Consider the following 10173-nt stretch of genomic DNA (forward strand, 5'->3'; position numbering starts at 1 on the left):
GTCAAATAACAGCCTCCTTACAGAATAAATGCTTTGATTTTATTTTTTTAATACATTGCTCTGCAGCAAACTTTGCCTTATTAATTGACTGTTTACTAGTTCTGTGAATTGTTTATTATGTGGTGTTCAATTTAGAGTTATTGTATTTTATTATAATAATTTCCAAGTGACAACACACCAATTAGAAATTTTCTTACATCAAAAGACAAGATTCATTAAAGAAATATCCATGAATGTAATTTATACACAGCCAAAGTTTATTGGACAATCACAGGCATGGAGAGGTAAGATTAAAGGCAGCAAATAACACACACAAACATCACGCCTGTATTCCCAATTGGGGTAGGCAGAGCACACAAAACGCTACCGCCTCTGAGCCACTTTTAGCAATTTTAGGTTTTAAGTTTGACAAAAAAGGTTTGACACAATAGTGACAGGTTGCTAGCCTATCACCTACGGTATACCTTAACCTATCCTCAGTCGCCTCTTACAACATCCACGGAAGAAATGGACAGGTGTTGTTCTAACCCGACACCACACGGGCCACCTTCACTAATATCAGCCACAGCAGAACATTAAAAAACATCAGACACATCCTACCAGCCCTAGAAAAGGTTGTGTCAGCTATTTATTATGCATGCTTTGTTGTGAATGTCAAGAAAGACATTCTGTAGAAATCCATATTAATTAATATCCAGGCACCACAAAAGAAATTTCACTTTTTTAAGTATAGGTACCATGGCCATATGACCAATAACTTTTAGTTACCAAAGTGCGCATACAAACAACCATTGAAAACAAAATCTCACCTGTAATGCGATGTGTAATAGACAACATACTCGTCAGCTGGGGTTGATAGATGGTGAGATGTGGGGAAAGCGGGCGGCTGAGCCGAGCATTCTTAACGTCGTAATGCTCTTGAATAGGTGGTTCGTACTTCTTAAAAGTAAGTTTAGGCGCACCGGCCGCCGCTTGGGCGTACTGAGCGGTGCTCAGTAGAGTAGGAAGCCTACTTAAGTTAGCAAGCACAGACTTCGTACCCAATCTGTAAACAAATTACACATTTCGGACCAAAGCCAAGACAAAACAACTTCTAACCCTATTACATAATGCATCTCAACTCACCTCCCACAAGAAATGAAAGCCATGATTTATTTCCAGGTCGTTCAAGTCGTCGTAGCCTTCTGTAATATACGCGAAATATCAGTTAAGTATTATGGAAAAGTTCCAGTTTTTATTTCACACAAACAAAAATTGCACTCACCACTGAGTCTGACGAACTGGCACTGTCACTGTCACTGTCTGTCACTGTCAGGTGAGTCAGTTGACAACAGCGTTCCAAGTCACGCATTTACAAAGAGAAGTTTATGTTTATGTTTTCGTGTTATCTACGAAACGTCGATGTAATTTTCAGCAATTATATTAATTATTACAAGTTTTTGTTTAGTTTCACCTGTCCCGCTGTCTGTCTGTCCATAATCAAATCTTGCAAGCTAAATTCGACCAACTTCCAGTAGTTTTGGTATACTTAGGTACTTATGTAAATTGCGTGACAATACAATAATCTGGTAGTGAGATCCTGGTAGTCCGGCCAGGATCGTCTCCACAGGACGTAACTCTTCAACGGTTAATGGCATCGACTTGAAATTTGGTATGTAAATGTAGTTCGAGTGACAATACAAGTACAGTCAACAAAAAAAGCTTGTAGGATTAAAAATGTTTTTTTTTACCAAAAAAATATTATTGTTGTGTTTAAGTTCCACGTGTGTAAAAAATAATAGTTACAAATGTATACATCCCATACACCATAACCATATTATAATAGTTTATTCAAAGTAACAAATTGAAACAATTTATTCTAAATAATATGGAATAGAAATAATTATTCGGCGAAGCGCAAACAAGTTCAATCTACGTAAGGCTCTACAATTAACTGCTCTTGACATGTTTTGAACATTATTTTAACGTAACGCGAAGAAAAATGTACTGATTAAAGAAAGGATTACACATATTCTTGCAGTTTTTAGAGCTGATTTAATATCGACAAACTTCAGTAAACTGAAACCAATGAAGCGCAACCCGATGAAGAAATGGTAACTAAATGGAAACCCTATAATCAGCTTCAATAAGAAGACAGAAATCCTAGATAAATTGAGACTTTGTATCATAGAAACATAAGTGTCTATTCCATTTGATAAAAATAGCGATCCAGCGGCTAGCATAACGCAATAGAATGCCACTATTGCTCCTGAAATAGAAAAACCATAGGTAAACTTTAACAACATCACTAAATAAATAATCGTTAGTGTTGAAAACAAAAACTGTTAGGTACATTATTTATTTACTAAGTGCATTGTCACTGCAAGAGGTGTGGGGGTTTTATTTAAATTTGGATCCATTATCAATTTTTTAAAGGTTTAGGGTTGGTCCTGCTCACATCTCCCTAATCAGCCAGAAGGCTTAAATCATTTTCTTATTATTTGGTACCTGAGGGTAGTTTTATGGGCGTTTCAACCGCTATCAGTCTCCTGTCGCTTACACTGAAGAAATGAGTCATGTAGAATCTTTGTGTAGAATGGAAGGATGTAACGAAACGATATGAAACGATATGGTCTTAGCGCTCGTAGAACTACCCCTGAGTAGTTCGCTTATGGATACCTACCACTGATTCTCTCGCCAATAGAAGTCATAGCAGGTAGTGTGGGTGCGTAATCAAAAAGATGCGGTGACATGGGCCTTTTAAGCCGCATGTTCTTGTGGTCGTGATCCTCATAGGCCGGTTTCACGTATTCTTTGTAAACAATTTGCCGGGCTGCATGGTTTATTTGACCTGTGTGTATAGCCTTGTTCATCATAAAGATTGCTTTTGGACAGCATAGAGCTTTTTGGAAAACTGAAGGGCTGAAACACAAAAATAATCCAGTACTTCAACTTCTACCGTACCGTTCGTTCCACGTTTCTAATTAAAATCATTTACATACCCTTTATGTAAGTTGTATGTTATTATTTGCAATTTTTGAGTTCTAAGAAGCCTAGAAAACATTTTGAATAAAAAACGTTCAATTATAACATTACAATTACAACAAAGACATTACAACAACACCGATTATTTGTCAAACTTAAGTTTTTTCTTAAAATTATTTTGAAACCGACCTCTTTTTGACCGATTGCAATAAAAGAGGTTAAGGGTGAACCAATTATTTCATAAGTGTAAGTACCTAGGTATGTGAGTTTGTCCCATGTTTCTCCGCGCATATCTCAAAAGCTATACCTATTACGTGTTGGGCGTGGGATATAAATATATCATTTGCGATACAATGCCTTTTATTTAAAACATAACATAAATTGTAATAACGTATTTCCTTTTATGTAAATTCGTGACAAGACAAGCTTGACAGAAGAACGTCATAGAGCTGTTACAACCATAGAAGTTGCGCCGCACCAACACTCCTCCTCGCGACTCTATGCCAGCCCGAAGTGGATCATCAGCTCCTTGAGCCGTGGCCCTGATAGCCCCTTCGTCAGTAAATCAGCCGCCATCTTCTTTGTCTCCAAATATTCCAAGCGTATTTGTTTATTCTGAATGCAGTTCCTTATATAGTGCATCTTCAAATCGATGTGCTTGGATTTTGATGAAACTATAGGGTTTTGACTGAGCTTCAATGCGGCTTGATTGTCATTTGAAATCTTGACGCAATCTATGTGAATCCCCAGGTCATTAAATAGCAACTTCAGGTGTATGGCTTCTTTTGCTGCCTCAGTACACGCACAATACTCCGCCTCTGCTGTGGAAAGCGCTACGCTCTTTTGTTTTCTCGACGACCAACTGATACAGCCTCCTGCGTATATGAAGCAGTACCCGGAGAAAGACTTGCGGTCTAATTTGCAGGCGCCCCAGTCTGCGTCTGCCATGCCATACAATTCTTGTTCGGTTCTCTTAAAATTTAGACCGATACTAGATGTGCCCTTGAGGTATCTTAACACACGTTTGGCACTCTTGAAGTGTTCGGCACTGTAGCTATCGTTGAATTGCGAGAGGTAACTGACTGCGAACATAATATCAGGTCTCGTAGCTACTGCTAGATACATAAGTGTTCCAATCAAGTTTTTATATGGCAATTCTTTATCTTTTGTACTTTTGTCCGCTTCAAGCGTTAGCCCTGGTTCTATAGGGGTACTCGTTGCTTTGCATTCGTCCATTTTAAATTTAGTTAATGTGTCCTTGATATATTTTTCTTGGCAAAGTTTCACTGTATCTTTAGTGTATTTAAAATCAATTCCGAGCATTCTCTGTGGTATTCCCAGATCTTTTATTTCAAATTTGTGTGCAAGCATTGTTTGGATTTCTTGCATCGTCTTAGGACAGTTGTAAGCTATTAGTAAATCGTCTACCCATATGGCTGTGATTACTTTAGCTCCTCCTTTCTGTAGTATGTATACACACGGATCTGCTTGTGATGGAACAAAACCAATATTACGTAATTCCGTGTCTAATCGGATGTACCACTGCCTCCCGGATTGTTTTAGACCATACAAGGATCGTTGTAATTTGCAGACTTTTTCTCCCTTAATGTCTCTAATACATTTTAGCATGTCTTTAGCTTTGTTGTATATAGTCAGCTCATTATTTCCGCTCTCATCGATAATTATTTCTGTCACATACTTTTCCAGGTTTTCAGGTACCTTCATAGTGATGTCTTCCTCTATGTCGCCGTTCAGATACGCTGTCGTGACATCCATCTGCTTTAATTTCATGCCTTCTTCGACAGACATTCCAACGACGGTTCTGATGGAGCTTAACTTGGCCACAGGTGCGAAAGTCTCATTAAAGTCTATTCCAGGTCTTTGGGTGAATCCCCGAGCAACAAGTCTTGCCTTCTTTGTTTCCGTATTATCCGGTCCAGTTTTTGTTTTAAGAACAAGCTTGTAGTCGATGAGTTTCATGCCACTGGTTTTCTTCATGATTTTCCACGTCTCATTCTTAATATGTGCTTTTATTTCAGCTTTGATTGCGTCGTGCCAGTCGTCTTCAGTTTCATTTTGTTCAGACAAGTATGTCATATCCGACACGAGCAAGCTTTCTTCTTCCATATCGTCTTGTAGGTAGTAGTCTGTTGTCCATGTAGGCTTCTTTCTATTTCTTGTGGGTCTTTGCGATGTTCTCTCATTTGTTTCATGTGGAGTTTGGTATCCATCACTTTCAGCCCCTTCTTCCTCTTCAATTGAAGTTTGGTCTTGGTCAGCAGTTTCGGCCCCCTCATCCTCAGATGGCAACAGATTTTCATTTATACTTGTTTCAGAGTTGGTGGCATCTGAGGAGGACATGTCTGTCAAGGGAAGAGGATCCTGAATCGGTAAGTTAGAATTTTGATGATTTTTCTTATTGTTAAGTGATATCACCATTTCTTTTTCAGGTTCCCGTTTGCTGTTGCCAGGGACTATTTTTGTACGAGTACATCTTCTCGACGAATTTGACATCTCGACTGATTACAACATCGTTTTGGTCAGGTAAATAGACTCTGAATCCTTTGGCATTTTTGGCGTATCCCATAAATACGCCTTCTACGGCTTTAGGGGAGAATTTGCCTCTTCGTCTTTTGTTCAAGATGAATGCTTTGCTGCCGAAAATGTGTAAATGGTTTCCGGCTGGATTTCGGCCAACCCATTTTTCGTATGGACTACTTCCATTTATGGCTTTTGCTGGACTTCGGTTTATTAGATAATTGGCTGTGTTTATTGCTTCTGCCCATAAGCATGAGGGTACATTTGCTTCCATCATTAAACATCTAGCCTTGTCTAGCAGTGATCGGTTTTTTCGTTCACTTACGCCGTTTTGCTGTGGAGTGTATGGTGCTGTCAGTCTCCTTTTGATGCCGCATTTTGCCAGCAGGTCATCAAATTCTTTGCTTCTGTACTCGCCACCATTATCCGATTGCAAGTGCTTAATTTTCTTCTTTGTGAACAGCTCCACTCCATTTTGTATTCTTTAAACTTTTCGATTACTTCACTTTTGTTTTTGATGAAATAGATACAGCAGTACCTGGTGAAGTCATCGATGAAGGATACGTAGTATCTGGATCCAGCAATCGATTCCGTTTCAAACGGTCCACAGACGTCACTGTGTATAATTTCTAAAATTTCAGATGACAATCGATCATGGCTAGCAAATGGTAGGGATGAAAGTTTACCTTTTATACAAGTTTCGCAGGTATCTAGCTTTACTTCATTTAAATCTAGTCCTCTCATCATCTGCTTCGAAACCATCATTTTGAGATCTTTTTCGTTGATGTGACCCAATTTTCGGTGCCATAACATCGATTCATCTTGTGACTTCGTTGTGAAATTTGCTGATTCTTCCGGTTTGAAATCCAGATAATAAAGCCCGTTTTTATTTCTTGAAGCTTGTAGTACGACGGTATCTTCTTGTATAACGATGCTTTTTTTTTTTCGAATAATACCTTGTAACCGTTATCAGTTATTTTCCCAACTGATATGAGGTTCGTCGTTATTCCGGTACGTACAATGCATCGTTCAAGTTGTATTTTTCGTCGTTGGTAGAGATACTAATTTTTCCTCGCCCTTTAATTTGTGTGGTGTGCTTCTTCGACGCGAGACTTAAAGTGTTAACTTCAGGTGTTAATTCTTCGAATTTTTCTTCCTCGCCAGTCATGTGAGAACTGCAGCCACTGTCAAGGCACCACAGATTGTCATCAATGCTGCCTGCAGATGAGTAACAGACATTGAAATTTTTTTTCGTGACTTTTATTTTTCTGTGAGCTAGTGGCTTCTTTCTTTGACCAACATGCCTCTGTAGTGTGGCCCTTTTTATGGCAGTGTTTACAGACGACGACCTTCCTCTTCTGTTTAGCATAAAGTGCTTCGGACCTTGATGAGGTGTCATTCGGTTCTGTTTGCTTTCTGGCTTCGTTTTCTTCAACAATTTTATTTGTAATTCTTCTGGACCAGGCAGCACGTCTCGTGACTCAATGGCGATGCGGAAGTTTTCATAGTTTGCTGGTAGGCTGTAGAGCATCATGATACTCAATAGTTCCGGGTGGATTTTAACGTCCATGTCCTCCAGCTTTCCGACGACATCCATAAAATATTTAAATGGTCGCGGATATCCTCTTCAGAATTCATCTTCTTCAGCACGAGTTGTTTCAACAGTGTAGCTTTTCTCGCCGGACCAGTGCTTTGATGTATGGATTTGAGTTTTTCCCATATCTCTTTTGATGTTTTACATCCTTTTATTTGTTTTAGTTCCGTCGGCGAGATGAGCAGAATAAGTTCCGATCTGGCTTGTATGTCCATTTTTTCGAACTCACATTTTTCTTCGGCCTTCGGTGTTGGCGATAATTTCTTTTCGCCGCTAACGTAATCCCATAGTTCGGTTTTAATTAGTACGGCCTGGGCTTGTAAACACCAGGTGTCGTAATTATTTCTATTTAACGTTTCTATAGAGCGGTAAGTCGAAGACGCCATTTTTACGTTATTTTATTTCTTTTTGCATTTATGCAGGCAACCACGCTCTGCTACCAATTGTTGGGCGTGGGATATAAATATATCATTTGCGATACAATGCCTTTTATTTAAAACATAACATAAATTGTAATAACGTATTTATTTATTTATTCCTCTTAATGGCGGCCATAAGGCTTGGGCCAATGTCAGTTAAATTAAAGATAAATATATTCTTCTCATTCACGTTGTACGGTGATTGTAGTTTTTGCAACTTGATAGCAAAATTCCAGAAACCACGCGGAGACCACTTGCGCATTAAAAAATGTCAGACACGAGAGCAATATACACTCGTGCTAATATTTCTAAAATAACCGCCCCGCAAACGAGTTCGCCTTCTGCACCCGCGCCGCAAGTTAAAGGTCCAAATATTAAACTCCCGCCTATCGACCTTCCCTCCTTTGATGGTAGGACTGAAAACTGGCCCATATTCTATGAGTCGTTTAAATCAAATATTCACAATAACGACCAGCTTACTGACTCGCAACGCGTACAGTACCTCATGGGCAAATTGACCCATAGCGCTTTAAATATAACCGCAGGTTTGGTACCCACAGGAGAGACTTATTCTATTATTTGGGATAGTCTAGTAAATAAATACCAGGATAAACGCGCCTTGGGTACATACGACTTAATTAACATCTTGGATTTAAACCAAGTTCGAATTCGCCCAGCAGTCTTAACAGTTTCATTGAAAGATATTTCCGCGACTGTGGCCGCTCTAAAACAATTGGACATTCCTGATCTCTCAGATTTCTTTTTCCTGCAGTGTGCTTTGCGAAAAACTGACCAACAGACTTTACAAAGTTTTGAAATGTCTGTTCGTGACGTAACTATGTCCTGTAGAGCAATATGTCACATTTATGCAGAGTCAAGTCAAATTCTAGAACGGTCAGGCAATAATCTTCAATGAATACTCCGCGAACCGCTTATAAACCCGCTGCCAATACACCGGCTCAACCCGCGTCTTACTCACTTACAAAACGTTTGTAGCTAGCAACGATGTTCCTTCTTCCAGCTCCGCAAATAACAAAACCTGTGTATTGTGCAAAATAATGATCACGTAACAGTTATATAATTGTTCTAAATTTCAAAAATATGGTTTCACCACAAGCTAGATTCGACTTTATTAAAAACAACCGTGGCTGTGTAACTGTTTAAGCATGTCACATACTCTACTCAATGCAGCTCACGTAGCACTTGTAAGTTTTGTCAAAAACGTCACCATACGTTGTTACACTTTGGCAATAACAATATAATTTTCAACCGCAAAGTCTTTACCCGCAAAAGCGTATGTTAAATCTACCAGTTGTATACAAACGCTTCATCTTCGTCTAACGCGCATGCGCCGACCGCCTCGTCTGGTGCAGCGTGCCCACGCGCGCAGCCTGCCGTGCCGCTCCCGCGCGAGCCAGAGCTGATGCTGCGAGCATAGGACGCGACCTCGCGCCGCCCGCAGCCGCTTGCTCCTGTACTCATCCGCCGCCTGACAGTAATCAAATCACGTCGCCGTCACATAACGTAACCGACTACATGCCGGTACGGTATATAACCCCGCAAACGCTTCAGTTTCTCTGAAAGTAGAGTCAAAACCGAATTTCGACTATACTTCTGTCAACCGCTCAAGTTTACGCTAAACAAAACAATAGCGATAATAAAATGATTATTAGATGCCTCATTGATAGTGGATCTCAAAAAATTTAATAACGCTCGATTGCTGTAAGTCACTAATTTACCCATTATACCGCTGACTAATTCTATATAAAGGTGTTGGTTTAACTTCAAGACCAATTCACGGATATGTTTTACTTTAATATTGAATCCGTATGTATCCAAATAATAAATACTACATACACGCTTTAGTGGTAGATTGTTATAACCGACCAATTGCCCTCGCATTTATTGAATATAATGAACATGACATGGCTTACCTTATTAATAATATACCGCTCGCAGACCTCACATGGAACATTCCAGGCTGCATTGATGTAGTGCTCGGGTGTCCAGTTATTCCCGTATATTTATTTGGGGAATAGGGTAGATTCCGGCACTTGTGCCCTCCCGCTTTTTTAAGCACGCCTTCGGTTATGTTCTAATGGGTGACTATCTTGTGAAGTCTGACCTAGTAACGCTTTTTCTTTCACCGCTCACGTGCTCAATGACCTCGAGTGAGCCTAAATCAATTTTGAATTAGAAGAAATCCCATTCAAACGTCATTTAAGTCCAGAAGAGACTAAATGTGAAAATTTATACACAACGTCTGTGTCCGCAATGAGGAAGGTAATACACCTGTGGCTTACCTTTCTGTAAAGATTCTTCAGAACTGGGGAATTCTCGTTTCTGTTGCTCACACCGTCGTCTGCTCTTTACTTGGAGAAGAAGTTCAAGCAAATGCCTACTCTTCGCGATTCTATAATAAAGTCATCTCAGAAATATATGCAGAATGTTATCTAACCGAAATACCCGAGTCTGAACTTACTGATGATGGTTACTATATCCCTCATCATGCTGTCATCCGCCGAAAAAGTAACGTCTCCTCTTTAGGGTCGTTCTCGATGCCAGTGCTAAGACTCATTCAGGTATGTCACTTAATGACATATGCACACTGGTCCTAACTACAGGCTGATTATTTTTTGCTCTTTACTGAACTTTCGT

General features: G+C 39.6%; 1 long non-coding RNA gene across 1 annotated transcript; it reads right to left on the minus strand.

Annotated features, from left to right (window-relative positions):
• Positions 1-1810: 1810 nt before the first annotated feature.
• On the minus strand, positions 1811-3256 carry LOC141436451 (uncharacterized). Its single transcript, XR_012452309.1, has 3 exons — positions 2982-3256; positions 2663-2901; positions 1811-2248 (listed from the first exon to the last, which is right to left on the minus strand). It is a non-coding gene; the product is annotated as an uncharacterized lncRNA (long non-coding RNA).
• Positions 3257-10173: the final 6917 nt, after the last annotated feature.

The sequence above is a fragment of the Choristoneura fumiferana genome, chromosome 16 (genome assembly GCF_025370935.1).
Source record: "Choristoneura fumiferana chromosome 16, NRCan_CFum_1, whole genome shotgun sequence".
Taxonomy (NCBI): Eukaryota; Metazoa; Arthropoda; class Insecta; order Lepidoptera; family Tortricidae; genus Choristoneura; species Choristoneura fumiferana.